Raw genomic sequence first — 22,870 nt, forward strand, 5'->3', positions numbered from 1 at the left:
GTATAACTTGGTTTTGCCAACCACATGTCCCAGTCTGAGACCAGCTCCAGTAGCTCAATGATCTCCTAAGTATAAGTACTACCATTTCCAAGTAAGCACAAAATAATCATCTCCTTCACTGTTTTTAAATCATCAAATTTTACAGTACAGGATGAGGCGATTCAACCTATTGCACCTGTGTTGGATCTCATGAAGAATGATCTCCGAAATCCCATTTCCATCTGCACTCCCCAATCTCTTTATTTTTTTTTATTTTCCAAATATTATTCCCCTTCCCTTTTAAAAGCTATAATGGATTCTGCTTCTACTTCTGTTTCTGGTCAACTATTCCACATCCTAACGACCCTCTGTGTAAAAACTTTTCAAACCTTTGTTCTTTTGGTGATTTTAAATTTACGAAGGTTGAACTTCCTGATCGTCTGCCGTAACGTTACCACACAATCCGCAGAAGACCCGGAGAAATAGCGTGAATGCCAGTAATGCCATTTCTCAAGGATTTCCAGGGATCTACAGTGGATGATAAGGAGAAACCCTGTGGAAATTCAACTCCATACTCTCCATTGTTATGGATGCAAGACCATTACAAACAACCCTTGAAGCTACTGCTATCAAAAAAAAACAATTAACAAGCCAAAGTGCTTAATGCTGACTTATTTCAGCATATAGAAATACCAGTCTTTCATTAGGAAGCCAAATCTCACCTGGAATTGACCAGTACAACTATCCTACCTTCATTTCCTGGGCTTAAGAATCAGGTCTAGACTTCCTGATGACTCATCTCCATCGTTTGTTTATCAGATTGGATTCTTTCCCAGTACCTGCCTTGATACTGGTTGTATTATTTTGCATGGATGTCCCTTTTTGGTAGTTGTTCTTGCCTTCTGGTCAGATTATCTCAGTGGCATGGTCACGTTGCTATTGTCAGACCATAAAATATCATTCAAATCTGGAAAAATATTGTCTACTTTCAATTAAAATACTCATGTTTAGCAAGACTGAGATCCTGGTAAAGCAGCTCTTTGCTCAGACATGTGAAGCAGGTCCATGTCTAAAATGAATATAGTGATTGTCTTGTGATGCCTACAGCTACATTGGATATGTACAGTGCCTACTGCGTAAAAACTGAATGTGATGCACCAAGCTGCATGTCATTTGTATAGGGACATGCCCTATTTGTACGGTAGAGGTATGCTATTTCATATAGTATTTTTCTGAGGCACCAGCTAAATAAATACTGCCTCCTCTATCACCAGCAAATAACGCTTACTTGACTTGCAGAATGCATGCAAAATAGTTGGCACTGAGACATTCCTGAGCCACATAATACACAACTCTTACATGTCACCCTGGATGGACTGTACATTAAGTAATTTAGGTGATTATTGGAGACCAGCTACACAAAATGTTCTTGGCGTATACATTTTTTTTAAACGCCCCTCATATTCTGATCATCACTTATCCAAAAATATATTTAATGATCCACCCTAAGAACAGTACGAGAGCACTACCCATTTACATTGCAACACTGCCTCCAGAAGATAGTGAAAAGTGTAATCATAAAAGGTCAGTGCCTAGAATGATAACATTACAAACAGAACTTTAGAGCAACTGAACCTATTGCTTCAAGGTCTCCTTAACACAACTTTACTTATTTGTGTTAAAAGGCTGATCAGAAGAGCAAAGGGAGATCTAGAAAAAAGCACAGCAGTTGAGGCTAAACATAACAGTATTAAAAAAGTCAGTACCACAACAGAAAGAAGGCAGTCAGAGAAGAGGTGAAAAGCATAAAAAGTACAAAAGGACTCAAAACTGAGGATGAGCATGAAATAGTAAATATTCTGAATTCTCCAACATATTCACCAAACAGATATCCCAAGTAAAATCAATGACTTCAATATAAATGGGAATGATGTCCTAGAAAGGCTAAAAGAGCTCAAAAGAGGTGATAAATGGTATTTACCCTCTTCTTCTTAGGCAGTCCCTCGGAGTCGAGGATTACTTGTTTCCACACTAAAGATGAGCCCTCAGGTGACTGAAGAGTCCAATGCGGGGCCTACAGTCTCTGTCACAGGTGGGGCAGGCAGTGGTTGGAGGTTGGGGTGCTTGGGTTGCCGCGCGCTCCTTCCGCTGTCGACACTTGGCTTCAGCTTGCTCTCGGCGAATGAGACTCGAGGTGTTCAGCGCCTTCCCAGATGCTTTTCCTCCACTTTGGAAGGTCTTGGGCCAGGAATTCCCAGATGTCGATGGGGATGTTGCACTTTTTCAAGGAGGCTTTGAGAGTGTCCTTGAATCATTTCCTCTACCCACCTGGAGCTCGCTTGCTGTGTCGGAGCTGCAAGTAGAGTAGGAAATTTATGAGTCACTGACAATCATTATTGGAGAGTCAGTGGACACTGGGCAGGTGCCAGTAGATTGGAAACAGGCTAATGTGGTGTCCATATTCAAAAAGATTGACAAAACAAAGGCAACATCAATTCCATTAGTGTTACTTCAATTTCATGTAAAATATCAGTTATCAGGAGTAATCCTGAGGATCATCTGTACAATCACAACATAGTAAACAGCAGTGAACATGGATTCAGAAGGGGAAGTTCCTGCCTGGCAAACCTCCTCAATGTCTTTGAGGAAATGACAACCCAAATCTTCTTCTTCTTAGGCAGTCCCTCGGAGTCGAGGCTTGACTTGCTTGAACATTAAAATGTATTCTCAGGTGACAGATGAATCCAATGCGGGACCTAAATGTACTGTGGGAGGCTCTATGACATAATTTACCTCAACTTCCGAAAGTCTTTTGATAAATTCCACAAAAAAGGCTATTAATGAAACTCAGTGCTGTTGGGAATCAGGGTAAACCCCTAATTTAATGGGTTAAAAAAACAATGAGTACTTGTTAGAGGAGCTATATAAGAGTGGGGGCAAGTACCAAGTGGGGTGGCTCAGTGCTGGGACTACTGTTTCTAATGTTTATAAATGTCCTGGATTCACAAACTCAATGAAAAGTGGTCAAATTTGCAGATGATACCAAATTAGGAGCGACAGTGGAATTGGAAGAGGCAGTTCAGAAAATACAGAATGTGTTGGATCAGGTGTGTTAATGGAAACAATGGTAAATGAAATTAATGCAGACAAATGTAAAGTACTGCTCTTAAGAAGGAAATATAGTCTACACATATACTCTATGAATTGTATTGAAATAGCTTAAGTATGAAATTGAAAGAGACCTAGGGATTTGAATAGACCTGATATTAAACATGTCCATCCAATACAGAACATCAGTCGATAAAGCCAATTGGATGATGAACTCCATAGCCAAAACCATAGAATATCAATCAGAGGAGGTAGTGATTAAACTGCACCTTGCTCTAGGCAGGTTGTACCTTGAGTACTCGGGCATTGGTGAAACAACACCTGGAGTACTGTGTGCAGTTTTGGTCTCCTTATCTAAGGAGGGATATACTTGCAATGGTCGCAGTTCAGAGAAGGTTCACGAGGTTGATTCCTGAGATGAAGGGAATATCTTATGAAGAAAGGTTGGGCAGGTTGGGTCTATACTCATTGGAGTTTAGAAGAATGAGAGATGATCTTATTCAAACATATAAGATTCTGAGGAGGCTTGACAGGGCAGATGCAGAGAAGATGTTTCCCCTCGTGGGGGAATCTAGAACTGGGGGCATAGTTTCAGAATAAGGGGTCGCCCATTTAAAATGGAGATGAGGAGGAATTTCGTCTCTCAGAGGGTCATGAATCTTTGGAATTCTCTACCCCAGAGAGCTGTGGAAGCTGGGTCATTGAATATATTTAAGGTGGAAATGGACAGATTTATGAACGATAAGGGAGTGAAGCGTTATGGAGAGTGGACAGGGAAGTGGAGTTGAAGCCAAGATCAGATCAGCTATGATCTTATTAAATGGCAGAGCAGGCTCAAGGGGCCAAATGGCCTATTCCTGCTCCTATTTCTTCTGTTATTATGTATTGTATCCAGTTCTGGTGACCAAGAAACAAGAGTGACGTCCAAGCTCTGGAGGATGTACAGAGAAAAGGCACAGGTCTGATGTAGCAGGTTCTAAGTTTTCGGGAAGAAACTCAGCCCAAAAAGGAGGTGTCCAAGAGGTAATCTTATGAGGATAAATGTTTCAGGGTAAGGACATTTAATCCAGAATATTACTTTAAATTGTGGGAGAAGAAAGAGACTCGGGTTCAAACTGGAATGGTCATTTTAAGACTGATATCAGGAAATATTTCTTCACATAAAGAGTGATCAACGTGTGGAATAAATTTATGGATGGAGTAGTGGAAGCAAAAACCCTGGAATCATTTAAGAAACAATTGGATGCACAACGGTGTGATGTTAGGATCTCTGTGGGTGGATGAATTAAGATGGGCTGAATGGCCTTCCTTTTTTGTAATTATCTTGTGATCTTGCATATGTGCAATTATTCTCGTATTACTGCTAACATTCAAATCTCTTCAATAAATGGAAGCACAGCGTGAAACTCCGCTATAGACACAGTAGAGTAAGATACAATTTGGTCATGCAGCTGCCTAATCTAGTTCAAAACTGGCTCGACCGTTAACTAAAAGGCACTTGGAGCACTTTGCTAATCTGATTATACCACTGTTGCACTAGCATCTGTGAAATTCTACATTGTTCACACTGACCTCATATGTTGTATTGTGCTAAACATTACCAGTTGCTGATGCCATTTAAACTTGCAGCTTTAGCTTATTAAGACTGAATGTGAATTAGTATTTGTTGGGTTGGAGAAGACCATTGACTGAACAAACTGTGTAACTGTCTTAGTCATGTCCATTTAACAGGCTAAGATGTGCATTCCATGTATTTAGCCGGATCTACAGAGTCGATCAAGAAAAATTAAGTAAAAAAAAATCTTATTGTGCAGTGACTTTCTTGCAACTGATGTATATTTTGCAGCATTCCCGCCAATATGGAACTATGTGTTGGAATCTGAATAGTAAACACTGTCCTGTGTCTATGCTGTTAAGATGCTTGTTGTATATCCAGCCAGCTACGGGTACAGTATTGCCTGTAATAAAGAACTTGAGTGTTGAATGCTGTGTCTGTCTTTAATTTTTCAGGAAATGCAGTTGAGAGCATGCCGAGTTTGGGAAATCAATATTGAATGTTACAGCAGATCCACATTCTACACATAAAAACTTGTAATGTGCAGACAGTGTGACACAGGAGGTTAGAACTTTAGACCCAATTTGTACCCAAAGTCACAATTAAGCTTCTACTGCTTTAACCACTACTCCTCGCCAGGAGTTTCCAAGTATTCTGGAAGAAGACAGCCATCATGTAAGGCACAATCAGACTCCTGTTACTTTATTAAACTACTTTAAGAACACCAAGAAAACATAGTAAGGCTGATCCCCTGCCAAAGAGCACAGTTATGGAAGTCCTGATTTTCTATCGAATAATTTAAATTAATAGAAAATTAAGGAACAGGATCTACAATTTCGTGACCCTCATGCGATGTGAGCACTACTCCTCGCCAGGAGTTTCCGATCAGGGAATCGGCTTTATTAACATCACATGCAGTGCAACACATTTAAAGAATACATTCACTGTTCCTGCACTCCCTGCAGTAGGATACATTTAAAGGGAGTGTAGGTCGGAATTAGGATTTCAGCGTCGCAGTACTGATTTTCCAAATTGTACGCCCTTCAAACAAGTCTTGGCCGGGACTGCAGGATCCGTCAGTTTACCCTAGAAAGGTAATGTGAACCCACCTCCACGACACAAACATTTCCATATTTGATCTCAAGATGTGAACGTAAGAACATGAATTAGGAGCAGGAATAGGCCATACGGCCCTTTGAGCCTGCTCTGCCATTAAATGAGATCATGGTTGATCTTCGACCTCAACACCACTTTCCCTCCTGATCCCCATTACCCTTGATTCCCCTAGAGTCCAAAAATCTATTTCAGCCTTGAATATACTCAACAATTCAGTATCCACAGCACCTTGGGGCAGAGAATTCCAAAGAATCACAGAATCACAACCCTCTGAGTGAAGAAATTCCTCCTCATATAACATAAGAAATAGGAGCAGGAGTAGGCCATACAGCCCCTCAAGCCTGCTCTACCATTCAATAAGATCATGGCTGATCTGATCATGGACTCAGCTTCACTTCCTCGCCCGTTCCTCATAACGCCTTATCGTTCAAGAAACTGTCTATTTCTGACTTAAATTTATTCAATGTCCCAGCTTCCTCAGCTCTCTGAGACAGCAAATTCCATAGATTTACAACCCTCCAGGAGAAGAAATTCCTCCTCATCTCTGTTTTAAATGGGCGGCCCCTTATTCTAAGATCATGCCATCTAGTTCTAGTCTCCCCCATCAGTGGAAACATCCTCTCTGCATCCACCTTGTCAAGCCCCCTCATAATCTTATACGTTTCGATAAGATCGCCTCTCATTCTTCTGAATTCCAATGAGTAGATGCTCAACTTACTCAACCTTTCCTCATGTCAACCCCCTCATCCCCGGAATCAACCTCGAACCTTCTCTGAACTGCCTCCAAAACAAGTATATCCTTTCGTAAATATGGAAACCAAAACTGCACGCAGTATTCCAGGTGTGGCCTCACCTTGTACAGCTGTAGCAAGACTTCCCTGCTTTTATACTCCAGCCACTTTGCAATAAAGGCCAAGATACCTTTGGCCTTCCTGATCACTTGTTGTACCTGCATACTATACTTTTGTGTTTCATGCACAAGTACTCAGGTCCCGCTGTACTGCGGCATTTTGCAATCTTTCTCCTTTTAATTAATAACTTGCTCTTTGATTTTTTTTCTGCCAAAGTGCATGACCTCACACTTTCCAACATTAACCTCCATCTGCCAAATTTTTGCCCACTCACTTAGCCTGTCTATGTTCTTTTGCAGATTTTTTGTGTCCTCACACATTGCTTTTCCTCCCATCTTTGTATCGTCAGAAAACTTGGCTACGTTACACTCAGTCCCTTCTTCTAAGTCATTAATATAGATTGTAAATAGTTGGGGTCCCAGCACTGATCCCTGCGGCATCCCACTAGTTACTGGTTGCCAACCAGAGAATGAACCATTTATCCCGACTCTCTGTTCTCTGTTAGTTAGCCAATTCTCTATCCATGCTAATATATTATCCCCAACCCCGTGAACTTTTATCTTGTGCAGTAACCTTTTATGTGGCACCTTGTCAAATGCCTTCTGGAAGTCCAAATACACCACATCCACTGGTTCCCCTTAATCCACCCTGTTCGTTACATCCTCAAAGAACTCCAGCAACTTTGTCAAACATGACTTCCTCTTCATAAATCCATGCTGACTCTATCTGACCAAATTTTGCTTATCCAAATGTTCTGCTACTGCTTCTTTAATAATGGATTCCAACATTCTCCCAACCGCAGATGTTAGGCTAACTGGTCTATAGTTTCCAGCTTTTTGTCTGCCTCCTTTTTTAAATAGAGGCATCATATTTGCAGTTTTCCAATCTGCTGGGAACTCCCCAGAATCCAGGGAATTTTGGTAAATTACAATCAATGCATCCACAATCCCTGCTGCTACTTCTCTTAAGACCCTAGGATGCAAGCCATCAGGTCCAGAGGATTTATCAGCCTTTAGTCCCATTATCTTACTGAGTACCACCTCCTTAGTGATTGTGATTGTGTTAAGTTTCCCCCTCCCGATAGCTCGTTGACTATCCACTGTCGGAATATTGTTAGTGTCCTCTACCGTAAAGACTGATACAAAATATTTGTTCAGAGTTTCTGCCATTTCCCCATTACTAATTCCCCGGTCTCTTCCTCTAAGGGACCAACAGTTACTTTAGCCACTTTTTACCTTTTGATATACCTATAGAAACTTTTGTTATCTGTTTTTATATTTTGTGCTAGTTTACTTTCATAGTCGATCTTCCCTTTCTTAATCATTTTTTTAGTCATTCTTGCTGGCCGACCCCTTATCCTGAGACTATGCCCCCTAGTTCTCGACTCTCTAGCAGGGGGAAGAAACTTTCAGCATCTACCCTGTCAATCCCTCTGAAAATCTTTTATCATTCAATGAGATCACCTTTCATTCTTCTCAATCTCTCCTCATAGGACAACCCTCTCGTCACAGGGATGAATCTAGTGAACCTTTGTTGCACCGCCTCGAAGACATGTATGTCCTTTCTCAGATAATGAGACCAAAACTGTACACAGTACTCTAGCTGTGGTCGCCACAAAGCCCTGTACAATTGTAGTAAGACTCCTTACTCTTGTACTCCAACCCCTTTGCAATAAAAGTCAACATGCCATTTGCTTTCCTAATTGCTTGCTGTACCTGCATGCTAACTTTCTGTGTTTCCTGTACAAGGACACCTAAATCTCTCTGTGGGCTTCATTGGCAAGGTCGGCATTTATTGCCTATCCCTAGTTGCCTTCAGAAGATGTTGGTCAGTCTTCTCCTTGAACCACTGTAGTCCTTGTGGTGATGGTATTCTCACAATGGTGCTAGCTGGGGAATTTAAGGATCATGACTGAGCAATGATGAAAGAAAGAAAGACTTGCATTTATATAAAGCTTTTCATGACCACTGGATGTCTCAAAGTGCTTTACAGCAAATGAAATACTTTTGGAGTTAGTCACTGTTGTAATATCGGAAACGCGGCACCATTTTGCACACAGCAAGCTCCCACAAACAGCAATATGATAATGACCAGATGATTTATTTTGTTATGTTGATTGAGGGATCAAATTTGGGCAGGAGACTGCAGATAACTCCCTTGCTCTTCTTCAAAATAGTGCCATGGGTTTTTTTAAATCCACCTGAGAAAGTAGACAGGGCCTCAGCTAAATTAAAAAGTAGGACCTCAAAAGTAGTAATCTCGGGATTGCTACCAGTGCCACGTGCTAGTCAGAGTAGGAATCGCAGGATAGCGCAGATAATACGTGGCTTGAGCAGTGGTGCAGCAGGGAGGGATTCAAATTCCTGGGGCATTGGAACCGGTTCTGGGGGAGGTGGGATCAGTACAAACCGGACGGTCTGCACCTGGGCGGGACTGGAACCAATGTCCTAGGAGGAGTGTTTGCGAGTGCTGTTGGGGAGGAGTTAAACTAATATGGCAGGGGGATGGGAACCAATGCAGGGAGACAGAGGGAAACAAAAAGGAGACAAAAGCAAAAGACAGAAAGGAGATGAGGAAAAGTGGAGGGCAGAGAAACCCAAGGCAAAGAACAAAAAGGGCCACTGCACAGCAAAATTCTAAAAGGACAAAGGGTGTTAAAAAAACAAGCCTGAAGGCTTTGTGTCTTAATGCAAGGAGTATCCGTAATAAGGTGGATGAATTAACTGTGCAAATAGATGTTAACAAATATGATGTGATTGGGATTACAGAGACGTGGCTCCAGGATGATCAGGGCTGGGAACTCAACATCCAGGGGTATTCAACATTCATGAAGGATAGAATAAAAGGAAAAGGAGGTGGGGTAGCATTGCTGGTTAAAGAGGAGATTAATGCAATAGTTAGGAAGGACATTAGCTTGGATGATGTGGAATCTATATGGGTAGAGCTGCAGAACACCAAAGGGCAAAAAACGTTAGTGGGAGTTGTGTACAGACCTCCAAACAGTAGTAGTGATGTTGGGTGAGCATCAAACAGGAAATTAGGGGTGCATGCAATAAAGGTGCAGCAGTTATAATGGGTGACTTTAATATGCACATAGATTGGGCTAACTAAACTGGAAGCAATACGGTGGAGGAGGATTTCCTGGAGTGCATAAGGGATGGTTTTCTAGACCAACATGTCGAGGAACCAACTAGGGGGGAGGCCATCTTAGATTGGGTGTTGTGTAATGAGAGAGGATTAATTAGCAATCTCGTTGTGCGAGGCCCCTTGGGGCAGAGTGACCATAATATGGTGGAATTCTGCATTTGGATGGAGAATGAAACAGTTAATTCAGAGACCATGGTCCAGAACTTAAAGAAGAGTAACTTTGAAGGTATGAGGTGTGAATTGACTAGGATAGATTGGTGAATGATACTTAAGGGGTTGACTGTGGATGGGCAATGGCAGACATTTAGAGACCGCATGGATGAACTACAACAATTGTACATCCCTGTCTGGCGTAAAAATAAAAAAGGGAAGGTGGCTCAACCGTGGCTATCAAGGGAAATCAGGGATAGTATTAAAGCCAAGGAAGTGGCATACAAATTGGCCAGAAATAGCAGCGAACCCGGGGACTGGGAGAAATTTAGAACTCAGCAGAGGAGGACAAAGGGTTTGATTAGGGCAGGGAAAATGGAGTACGAGAAGAAGCTTGCAGGGAACATTAAGACGGATTGCAAAAGTTTCTATAGATATGTAAAGAGAAAAAGGTTAGTAAAGACAAACGTAGGTCCCCTGCAGTCAGAATCAGGGGAAGTCATAACGGGGAACAAAGAAATGGCAGACCAATTGAACAAGTACTTTGGTTCGGTATTCACTAAGGAGGACACAAACAACCTTCCGAATATAAAAGGGGTCAGAGGGTCTAATAAGGAGGAGGAACTGAGGGAAATCCTTATTAGTCGGGAAATTGTGTTGGGGAAATTGATGGGATTGAAGGCCAATAAATCCCCAGGGCCTGATGGACTGCATCCCAGAGTACTTAAGGAGGTGGCCTTGAAAATAGCGGATGCATTGACAGTCATTTTCCAACATTCCATTGACTCTGGATCAGTTCCTATCGCGTGGAGGGTAGCCAATGTAACCCCATTTTTTAAAAAAGGAGGGAGAGAGAAAACAGGGAATTATAGACCGGTCAGCCTGACCTCAGTAGTGGGTAAAATGATGGAATCAATTATTAAGGATGTCATAGCAGCGCATTTGGAAAGAGGTGACATGATAGGTCCAAGTCAGCATGGATTTGCACTCCATGCACCGACCTAGTATTGCAGTGCTTCCAGGAACGGTGCAGCTTCCCCTCTCGGCCTTTTGGCTAAGATCAAGCGTAAATTGTGCAAAGATATCTTTGGCGCTGGAGTTGATCTGACAAGAATTGGCAAAAAAAAAAAATGGATTTGTGAAAGGGAAATCATGCTTGACAAATCTTCTGTAATTTTTTGAGGATATTTCCAGTAGAGTGGACAAGGGAGAACCAGTTGATGTGGTATATTTGGACTTTCAGAAGGCTTTCGACAAGGTCCCACACAAGAGATTAATGTGCAAAGTTAAAGCACATGGGATTGGGGGTATTGTGCTGACATGGATTGAGAACTGGTTGTCAGACAGGAAGCAAAGAGTAGGAGTAAATGGGTACTTTTCAGAATGGCAGGCAGTGACTAGTGGGGTACCGCAAGGTTCTGTGCTGGGGCCCCAGCTGTTTACACCGTACATTAATGATTTAGACGAGTGGATTAAATGTAGTATCTCTAAATTTGCGGATGACACTAAGTTGGGTGGCAGTGTGAGCTGCGAGGAGGATGCTATGAGGCTGCAGAGTGACTTGGATAGGTTAGATGAGTGGGCAAATGCATGGCAGATGAAGTATAATGTGGATAAATGTGAGGTTATCCACTTTGGTGGTAAAAACAGAGAGACAGACTATTATCTGAATGGTGATAGATTAGGAAAAGGGGAGGTGCAACGAGACCTGGGTGTCATGGTACATCAGTCATTGAAGGTTGGCATGCAGGTACAGCAGGCGGTTAAGAAAGCAAATGGCATGTTGGCCTTCATAGCGAGGGGATATGAGTGCAGGGGCAGGGAGGTGTTGCTACAGTTGTACAGGGCCTTGGTGAGGCCACACCTGGAGTATTGTGTACAGTTTCGGTCTCCTAACATGAAGTAGGACATTCTTGCTATTGAGGGAGTGCAGCGAAGGTTCACAGACTGATTCCCGGGATGGCGGGACTGACCTATCAAGAAAGACTGGATCAACTGGGCTTGTATTCACTGGAGTTCAGAAAAATGAGAGGGGACCTCATAGAAACATTTAAAATTCTGATGGGTTCAGACAGGTTAGATGCAGGAAGAATGTTCCCAATGTTGGGGAAGTCCAGAACCAGGGGTCACAGTCTAAGGATAAGGGGTAAGCCATTTAGGACCGAGATGAGGAGAAACTTCTTCACCCAGAGAGTGGTGAACCTGTGGAATTCTCTACCACAGAAAGTTGTTGAGGCCAATTCACTAAATATATTCAAAAAGGAGTTAGATGAAGTCCTTACTACTAGGGGGATCAAGGGGTATGGCGAGAAAGCAGGAATGGGGAACTGAAGTTGCATGTTCAGCCATGAACTCATTGAGGCAGTGCAGGCTAGAAGGGCCGAATGGCCTACTCCTGCACCTATTTTCTATGTTTCTATGTGTCTATGTTTCATCTGAAAGACAGCATCTCCGACAGTGCAGTACTCCCTCAGCACTGCACTGGAGTGTCAGGCTAGATTTATGTGCTCAAGTTCCTGGAGTGGGATTTGAACCCACTACCTTCTGACTCAGAGGTGTATGTGCTACCCACTTTAAAAAAATTATTTATTGAACATTAAAAACATTTACAACATCGTGATCATTCCACTGTATCATACCAATCCATTTTGCCACTCTGCACAGCCATTCCTCCAAGACATATTAACATTAAAATCTGAAGTTTAATTTGTCTCTCATAACATATATTAATCTATTGTACTTTAAAAATTGATCATAAAGCACTATAAATTTATTTCTGAATAAAACATCCACATAGCCTTATAATAATCTTTTAGCTTATATTTAAAATACTTTTTTAGTTTTATTCTCCTCTCCATTAAAAACAGAGCATTCCTTCTTAACACCCCTCCCTTCAAACCTTCCAAGCTCTTTCTGGGATAGCCTCATGCAAAAGGTGTCTGTAGTATATTCTCTACGACATCACAAACACACGCTTATAAGATGGCTTCAACTCTGGAACTTGTCAGGTGACCTGACCCTTTATTGTATTTACATCAATGACTGCATTACCACAGTAGTCCACTAGTTGGAGCAGTAGTCCACTAGATGGAGCTATATATTACACTTCTCCCTCCTTAATGAAGAAATAATTATAACAAAATAATCATCATACATAACTTGCATGGTCATACATAACAAAAGATATGGACTTATTTTGCCATATTTACAAATCAAACTTAACCACTTTCGAAGAGGATACCTTCGCTCTTGAACAGAACTTCTCAAACATGGTGTCGAACTTAGACTCATTCTAGGCTGAGCTTGAGGAGAGTTTTCCTCCAAGGGATGCCCGTGATTTACATTTGAACGCTCTACAACTTCAGACTGTTTGTCTGCCTGACTTCGGACTCAGACTTAAATTCTGACGTTCTCTTGGACCAGTTTCTAGTACATCTGATGTAGGATTTTCTACTGGTCATCTACTTGTAACAAGACTATCTGATCAGTCAGAAATAATCGAATCATTCCAACGTTCAACTCCTTCCACATCTGTAGGTAAAATATGATCAATGTGAACAAACCTAACCTGTCCATGACCAAACATCTTGACCAAATATGTACAAGGACCATATATCTTCACCACTCCTCCTGGTAACCACTAAACCATTTATGGTGATGGTTCTTTACTCTCACCGTCTGATTTAATTTCACACTTCTCTCTCTTACTCTACCTCTATCATGATTCTTTTTCTATCTTAATTGTTTCTCTTCTACAGACTGTGCCAAGTTTGGCTTTAACAACGAGAACCTGGTTCATGGCTGTCATTTGAGAAACAACTCTGCTGGTGTTCTACCAGTAGTTGTATGAGAAGTATTACGATAAATAATTAGAAAATTTGCCAACTTGTGGTCCAACGACAACAGCCATTTCTTTGGATTTGGATCCAACATTTTATGAAGAGGGCATGTTTTACAATATGGACCTTGCGCTCTGCTTCACCATTTGAAGTGGGGTGGTACGGTGGAACCGTGGGATGTTTCACACGGTTTCTGCTCATGAACTAGCAAATTCTTCTGAACAAAATTATGGTCCATTATCAAACACAATTTTTTCTGGGAGGCCAGATGAATAAAATAATCTTTGCAAATTGTCTAGTGTTTTACTTGTTGTTATTTTCCGCATCGATAACACCTCTACCCACTTCAAATGGCTATCAACCACAATGAACAATTGTTATCCTTCTAGCTCAGCAAAATCAATATGTAACCTTTGCCACATCCTGGGAGGCTATTTCCATAGCTGCAATGGTACTGATGGTGGTTTCTTGCTTATGGATTGATGAACTGACGATGTACTCTATATCTTTATCTAAACCTGGCCACCATAAGTAACTGCGTGCAAAACTCTTGGTCAAGCACATTCCAAGGTGCTGGTCATGAAAATCTCCTAATAATTTGGACCTGAATTTATTTGGCTTAACCACTCTTGCATTCCACATGTTAATTCATTCCTACGAATGAAGTATGGATGAATATCGTTCTCTGATACCTGGATTGACCTGCAATTTTCTATGTAATCATATACCTTTGACATAACTGGGTCACGTTTGGTTGCTCTACCAATTTCTTCAACTGTGACTGGCAGTTCATCAATGTATGAAAAATAGAACACTTCTTCCCTATTGTGTGTAACTTGTGATGGGGATAGCAACCTGGACATAGCATCAGCATTACTGTGATCAGCTGACCATCTGTACTCAATGTCATACGTATATGCTGACAAAATCAAAGCCCATCTCTGCATTTGGGCTGCAGCTAAGGTTGGAACTGGGGACTTTGGATGGAGGAAAGCTGTCAGGGTCCGTGGTCCGTAACGATGGTAAACGTATGACCATACAAGTATTTATGAAACTTTTGACCCCCCCAAATTAATGCCAAAACTTCCCTTTCGATTTGCACATAATTACGCTCACTGGCACTGAGAGTGCGTGAAGCAAAAGCAATTGGTCTCTCCTCTCCACTATGTAATACATGAGAGATCACTGCCCCAACTCCTTATGGAGAGGCGTCACGTGCTAGCTTGATCTCCTTACATATGTCATAGTGCTCTCTACAACTGGCTTTTACACTCCTTGAATGCTGCGTCGCATTCTTCTGACCACTTCCAATGGATCTGTTTTTTCAACAGTTCATTCAATGGATATAACACTGTAGCCAAATTTGCTAGGAACTTCCCACAATAGTTTAAAAGACCCAAAAATGATCAAAGTTCAGTGACATTCTTGGGAGTTGGTGCATTTCTGATTGCATCCAGCTTTCCCTTGGTTGGATATAAACCATCTTTGTCTACTCTGTGCCTCAAGTACTCCACTGATTTTTGAAATAACTCACACTTGTGAGCAGTCACTCATACTCTGTGCTTCTCTAGCCATTTGAGCACTTAATTCAATATGTTATTATGGATTTGCCTGTTTGGTGCTGAAAGTAGTATGTCATCTAAATAACATACTACCCATTCAATACCTTGCAAAATCTGATTCATCACCCCTTAGAATATGACGGAGGCGGAAAACACTCCAAATGGTTGCCTATTAAATTGATATGGGCCTAAATGAGTATTTATAGTCAAGCATGACTTGGACTCCTCATCTAGCTCCAGTTGTAAGTAGGCATTAGTAAGATCTAACTTTAAGATCTGACCACTTGTCAGTGTTGTGAACAAATCTTCTACATTTGGCAATGTATTAGGGAGATTACCCTCTAGAACTTGGTTTACGGTTACTTTATAATCACCACACAACCTTACCTTACCATCTGACTTAGGTACAACAACAATGGGTGTAGCCCAATTACATAGATCTATCTTAGAGATAATGTCTCAATCTCTAGTCTTTTGAATTCTTGCTCAACTCGCTCCTTGAGTGCATATGGTACGGGATGTGGCTTGCAGTAACCTTGTCTAGCGTCCTTCTGTACCCCGACACTCACCTTGAAGCCTTGGATCGGACTGCCTGTTTCACAGAACACCTTCGGATACTTCTTGATGACATCATCCTTCGATGCAAATCTCATTTCAACACGAAAAATCTCGTTCCAATCCAACTTCAGTGATCCCAACTAATTTCTACCAAGTAAGGTAGGCTTGTCTCCTGCCACTACTAAGAGAGGCAAGCTCTGAAATTGATCGTTGTATTTCACCGGTACGGTGATATGTCCTACCACAGGAATGTTCTCTTCTGAGTAGTCTCGCAGCTCTACCTTTGATTTCTCCAATGGGAAGTCACTCACCTTGTCGAGATATAGTGATTCCAGTAAATGCTCACGGATGCACCAGTGTCGATTTCCATGGGTATCCTGGTTCCTGCAACATCTACTTGGATAATGATACTTTTTGAATCACTGTTAGATACCCTCGTGCTCCTGATGACGTGTATCTCTTCGTCCTGTTGTTTTTCTTCCATGCTATGCAGTCTCTGGAGATTTCTACTTATAGCCTTGAAAGTTGGTTTACTCTTCAGTTGGCATGCCTTTACAAGATGCCCAGTTTTCTTCCAGAAGACACACTCTGCCTTCACATATGGACAACTTTGAGTAATGTGTTGTTCCAGACACTGATAGCACAACTTCAATGCTCTGTTACCATTGCCAGTTGCTGAGGTCTTGGGGCCCAACTGCCTTTTACTTTTAACTTGCTGGCGATTCACCTCGGTTGTCTGACGACTGGAAATGGTACGAAATTCTCAGGAATATTGGTCAGCCATATCCATTGACAAAGTTGTCTGACAAGCTAAATCAAATGTCAAGTTAGGGGTTGTCAACAACTGATCGCTTCATTTTTTTATCCCACAAACAAAGCGGTCACGCAATGCTCGGTCCTGAAAGATCCGAAATGGCAGTGAATGGATAGCTTCCTTCATGCTACACTGTACTCACTGATAATTTCATCAATTAATTGATCTCGTTTTCCAAAAACAATAATTTCAGCAATTGCAAGGGGCTCAGGACTGTAGTGCTGCTAATCTCCGTAAGCGATATATCCTTTGGTTTGATGGGAACTGTTATGTATGTAAGCATTGTAACTGTGTAAGACTTGCCACCAGAGGACGCAACTGTTGGAGGCCCAAGGGTCACCTGCACACCTCGTGCAAGGGAGTATAAAAGGTTGTCTGCCATGCTGCTTGGGCACTCTGGAGTTGTATTAAAGAGACTAAGGTAACATCAGTTTTAGCTCACAGTACTCAGTCTTGTGGAGTTCTTCCATACTTAACAATTGGCAATGAGTAACAGATTACAAACTTTCACGCGGTCATGGTATTTTAGAGAGATTTGTACAGGGTGATGATTGGGAAGCATTTGTTGAGCGTCTCGACCAGTACTTCATGGCCAACGAGCTGGATGGGGACAATAAAGCGATCAAGCGTAGGGCGATTCTCCTCACCGTGTGTGGGTCCACATTATACGACCTCATCAAGAATCTGCTAGCACCAGAGAAACCAACGGAGAAGACATATACAGAGTTGTGTACGCTGGTTTGGAACCACCTCAAGCCGAAGGAGAGCGTCTTAATGGCCAGGTATAGCTTCTACACGCACCATCACTCCGAGGATCAGGACGTGGCGAGTTATGTCGCCGACCTGAGATGCCTTGCGGGAACTTGCAAATTTGCTGGATTTTTAGGGGAAATGCTGCGGGACTTTTTTGTGCTTAGCATCGGCCACGAGGTCATTCTTCACAAGCTGCTGTCCGCCAAATCCCTAGGCCTGAGCAAGGCCCTCACAATAGCCCAGCCATTCATATCCACAACAATAATACCAGACAGAGATCTTCCCAGCATCGAAGATCACCAGCAGGTACTGTGCATAAAATAACGTCGCTAACAGGCAGAACTGCATATACAGTTGCAAGATCTAGGATAACTCAGAATCCGCCATCGGCCGTGAATGCAAATCCATTAGCACCAAGTTGGCGCTGCGGGGGTAATCATCAAGCCCATCAATGTCGATTCAAGCACTATGTGTGCAAAGGCTGCGAAACAATGGGGCACCTCCAGCAAATGTGCAAAAGTGCCGCAACTCACCATGTGGCAGAGTTGGCAGAGGATGATCGATCCGGCGTGGATCACGCAGAACAAACAAGAGAGGCAACTCAACCTGAGGAAGAAGTGTATGGGGTACACACCTTCACCATCAAGACCCTCCTATCATGCTGAAAGTCAAATTGAATGGTATTCCGGTATCAATGGAGTTGGACACGGGGGCAAGTCAATCAATTATGAGCCAGAAGGCTTTTGAGAAACTGTGGGGCAACAAAGCACAAAGGCCCAAACTGAGCCTGATTCAGACAAAGCTGCGCACCTACACCAAAGAGCTCATACCAGTCATTGGCAGTGCGGCAGTTAAGGTATTGTACGATGGAGCTGTGCATGAATTATCACTGTAGTTTGTACCAGGCGATGGCCCAATGCTATTCAGCAGAAACTGGCTGGGAAAGATTCGATGGAACTGGGACGACATCAAAGCACTATCTTCAGTGGATGATGCCTCGTGCGCCCAAGTGCTGAGCAAGTTTCCGTCTCTATTTGAACCAGGCATCAGCAACTTCACAGGTGCCAAGGTACAGATCCATCTAGTCCCCGATGCAAGGCCCGTTCATCACAAGGCTCAAGCGGTTCCTTATATGATGAGATTGAACTGGACAGATTTTAACGAGAGGGAATCATATCGCCAGTCGAGGTCAACGAGTGGGCCAGTCCGATTTTTCCGGTGTTGAAAAGCGATGGCACGGTCAGAATCTGCGGAGAATACAAGGTAACGATCAACCGAGTCTCGTTACAAGACCAGTACCCGCTACCCAAGGCGGACGACCTATTTGCAACATTAGCGGGGGGGGGATGTCATTCACCAAGTTGGACCTAACCTCTGCCTACATGACACAGGAGCTGGCTGAATCTTTGAAAAGATTGACGGGCATCAACACGCACAAAGGACTGTTTATATACCACAGGTGCCCTTTTGGGATTCGCTCGGCTGCTGCCATAGAAAACATAGACATAGAAAACATAGAAAATAGGTGCAGGAGTAGGCCATTCGGCCCTTCTAGCCTGCACCGCCATTCAATGAGTTCATGGCTGAACATGCAACTTCAGTGCCCCATTCCTGCTCTCTCACCATACCCCTTGATTCCCCTAGTAGTAAGGACTTCATCTAACTCCCTTTTGAATATATTTAGTGAATTGGCCTCAACAACTTTCTGTGGTAGAGAATTCCACAGGTTCACCACTCTCTGGGTGAAGAAATTCCTCCTCATCTCGGTCCTAAATGGCTTCCCCCTTATCCTTAGACTGTGTCCCCTGGTTCTGGACTTCCCCAACATTGGGAACATTCTTCCTGCATCTAACCTGTCTAACCCCGTCAGAATTTTAAACGTTTCTATGAGGTCCCCTCTCATTCTTCTGAACTCCAGTGAATACAAGCCCAGTTGATCCAGTCTTTCTTGATAGGTCAGTCCCGCCATCCCGGGAATCAGTCTGGTGAACCTTCGCTGCACTCCCTCAATAGCAAGAATGTCCTTCCTCAGGTTAGGAGACCAAAACTGTACACAATACTCCAGGTGTGACCTCACCAAGGCCCTGTACAATTGTAGCACCACCTCCCTGCCCCTGTACTCAAATCCCCTCGCTATGAAGGCCAACATGCCATTTGCTTTCTTAACCGCCTGCTGTACCTGCATGCCAACCTTCAATGACTGATGTACCATGACACCCAGGTCTCTTTGCACCTCCCCTTTTCCTAATCTGTCACCATTCAGATAATAGTCTGTCTCTCTGTTTTTACCACCAAAGTGGATAACCTCACATTTATCCACATTATACTTCATCTGCCATGCATTTGCCCACTCACCTAACCTATCCAAGTCGCTCTGCAGCCTCATAGCATCCTCCTCGCAGCTCACACTGCCACCCAACTTAGTGTCATCCGCAAATTTGGAGATACTACATTTAATCCCCTCGTCTAAATCATTAATGTACAGTGTAAACAGCTGGGGCCCCAGCACAGAACCTTGCGGTACCCCACTAGTCACTGCCTGCCATTCTGAAAAGTCCCCATTTACTCCTACTCTTTGCTTCCTGTCTGACAACCAGTTCTCAATCCATGTCAGCACACTACCCCATCTTCCAGAGGAACATGGAGAGTCTGCTGAAATCGGTTCCGCGCACTGTTGTGTTTCAAGACGACATCCTGATCACCGGTTGTGACACCACCTGCACAAGCTGGAAGAGGTTCTAAGTCGACTAGACAGAGTGGGACTCAGGCTGAAACGCTCCAAATGTGTTTTCCTGGCGCCAGAGGTCGAATTTTTGGGAAGAAAGATTGCGACAGACGGCATCAGACCCACGGACTCAAAGGCAGAGGCCATCAAGAATGCACCCAGACCACAGAATGTTATAGAGCTGCTTTCGTTCCTGGGACTCCTCAACTATTTTGGTAACTTTCTACCCGGGTTAATCGCTTTGCTGGAACCGTTGCTCATGTTGCTACGTAAGGGTGACGACTGGGTTTGGGGTAAATCTCAAGAGACAGCCTTTGAGAAGGCCAGAAACCTACTTTGTCCTAATAAGTTACTTGTACTGTAATACTGTGTAATCGATTAGTGCTAGCTTGTGATGCATCTTCGCACAGGGTCAGCTGTGTGTTACAGCAAACCAATGTATCGGGCAAACTTCAACTGGTTGCATACACATCTAGAAGTCTGTCTCAGGCTGAAAGAGCCTACAGTATGGTCGAGAAAGAGGTGTTAGCATGTGTATATGGGGTTCATTTCGTTGTTTTCAGAAAGCAAAGGGATAAACACTAATGCTTCATCCCACATCCAAAGATGGGCACTAACATTGTCCGCCTATGACTATGTTATCCGCCACAGATCAGGCACAGAGAACTGTGCTGATGCCCTCAGTCGGCTACCATTGCCCACTACCGGGGTGGAAATGGCACAGCATGCAGACTTGCTTCTGGTCATGGATGCTTTTGAGAGTGAGGGGTCACCCGTTACTGCTCGCCAGATCAGGACCTGGACCAGCCAGGATCCTGTGCTATCACTTGTAAAAAGTTGCGTCCTCAATGGGAGCTGGTAGGCCATTCCCAGGAAATGCAAGATGAAATTAAGCCGTTTCACCGTCGCAAAGATGAAATGTCCATCCAGTTGGATTGTCTCTTATGGGGTAATCACGTGGTTTTGCCAAAAAAAGGCAGGGAAATGTTTATACACGACCTACACAATATCCACCTAGGCAAAGTCATGATGAAGGTTATAGCCAGGTCACATGTTTGGTGGCCTGGCATTGACTTGGACTTAGAGTCATGCGCACACCAGTGCAACACGTGCTCACAATTGAGCAATGCACCAATGGAGGCTCCATTGAGTCTGTGGTCATGGACCTCCAAACCGTGGTCCAGGATCCACGTAGATTTTGCTGGCCCCTTTCTCAGAAAGATGTTTTTAGTTGTAGTGGACGCTTACTCTAAATGGATTGAATGCGTAATCATGTCATCCAGCACATCCACTGCTACCATTGAAAGCTGCTGGGCCACGTTCGCCACTCATGGCTTACCCGACGTCCTTGTCAGTGACAATGGATCGTGTTTCACCAGCTCGGAATTCAACGCGTTTATGACCCGAAATGACATCAAGCATGTCAGGTCTGCCCCGTTTAAGCCCGCATCCAATGGTCAAGCGGAACGGGCAGTCCAAACTATCAAGCAGATTGAAACATAAGAACATAAGAACATAGGAACATAAGAATTAGGAACAGGAGTAGGCCATCTAGCCCCTGCTCCGCCATTCAACAAGATCATGGCTGATCTGGCCGTGGACTCAGCTCCACTTACCTGCCCGCTCCCCGTAACCCTTAATTCCCTTATTGGTTAAAAATGTATCTATCTGTGATTTGAATACATTCAAATGAGCTAGCCTCAACTGCTTCCTTGGGCAGAGAATGCCACAGATTCACAACCCTCTGGGAGAAGAAATTCCTTCTCAACTCGGTTTTAAATTGGCTCCCCTGTATTTTGAGGCTGTGCCCCCTAGTTCTAGTCTCCCCGACCAGTGGAAATAACCTCTCTGCCTCTATCTTGTCTATCCCTTTCATTATTTTAAATGTTTCTGAACTCCAATGAGTAAAGACCCAGTCTACTCACGCATGACAGAAGGCTCCTTGCAGACCCGCTTATCTCAGATTCTGCTCAGCTACCGGACGCGACCCCACTCGCTCACTGGGGTTCCCCCTGCAGAATTGTTAATGAAGGGAGCACTCAAAACCAGGCTCTCCCTAGTCCACCCACATCTAAATGATCATGTGGAAACCCGGCGTCACCGGCAAAACGTGTACCACGATCGCGCGGCTGTATCGCGTGACATTGATGTTAACGACTCTGTGTTTGTCCTTAATTACAGTCATGGTCCTAAATGGGTTGCTGGCACTGTCTTGGCCAAGGAGGAGAATGGAGTGTTTATAGTCAAACTATTGAATGGACAAACGTGCAGAAAGCATTTGGATCAGACCAAACTGCGGTTCACCGACAACCAGGAACAACTTGAAGAGGACATCACCATCATCGATCCACCAACACACACCCAACCAGCAATTGACCTCGCTGTCAATCAAGAGGATGAACCCACCATTCCCAACAGTCCTGTCAGACCAGCCGTGCCGCAGTGTAGCAATGGTCTGACCAACTCACCCATGCAAGAGTTTGAACTCAGACAATCAACCAGGGAGTGCAGGGTCACGGATCGTCTCAACTTGTAAATAATTTGTATCATAGACTTTGGGGGGGGAGTGATGTTATGCATGTAAACATTGTAACTGTGTAAGACTTGCCACCAGAGGGCGCAACTGTTGGAGGCCCAAGGGTCACCTGCACACCTCGTAAGGGAGTATAAAAGGTTCTCTGCCATGCTGTTTGGGCACTCTGGAGTTGTATTA

Source organism: Pristiophorus japonicus, chromosome 5 (genome assembly GCF_044704955.1).
Source record: "Pristiophorus japonicus isolate sPriJap1 chromosome 5, sPriJap1.hap1, whole genome shotgun sequence".
Lineage (NCBI taxonomy): Eukaryota > Metazoa > Chordata > Chondrichthyes > Pristiophoridae > Pristiophorus > Pristiophorus japonicus.